Source organism: Meleagris gallopavo, chromosome 1, assembly GCF_000146605.3.
Source record: "Meleagris gallopavo isolate NT-WF06-2002-E0010 breed Aviagen turkey brand Nicholas breeding stock chromosome 1, Turkey_5.1, whole genome shotgun sequence".
NCBI classification, from domain to species: Eukaryota; Metazoa; Chordata; class Aves; order Galliformes; family Phasianidae; genus Meleagris; species Meleagris gallopavo.
In genome coordinates this window covers 76085105-76085569 of record NC_015011.2, presented here as the reverse complement: position 1 = coordinate 76085569, position 465 = coordinate 76085105, and positions in this window count along the sequence as shown.

The window sequence follows — 465 nt, the reverse complement described above, 5'->3', positions numbered from 1 at the left end:
TTAAATTGCTTAACAGAGTTTTAGTTCTCTCATGGCAAGGGGTGACAGTACTTCTTTACTTCCGTTCAGAATTTTTCATATGGTACACTGATACTTAGAATTCAAGCACCTGAATGACTAGATAGCTCCAGTCACAATTTCTGTATCTGTCCTGATACACACCCTAGTGCTATGAAATCAGTAACATTTTTAGTGATGTCTTCCTGTAATGTTAGTTTTCTAAGTGCTTCTCCTACTCTTCTTTGGAAGTTCTCCACTGTTTCATGCTTTTCTGATGCTTACCAGTTTAACTTATGCAAGATTATAAATCAGATTGCAGCTAGCAGTAACAGACATTTTACTTTTTCCCTTTTTTCAAATGCAGAAAATGAGCTCCTTGAAATTTAGAGCTAGTCAGCAGCCTCTTCTCTTCTCTTCTCTTCTCTTCTCTTCTCTTCTCTTCTCTTCTCTTCTCTTCTCTTCTCT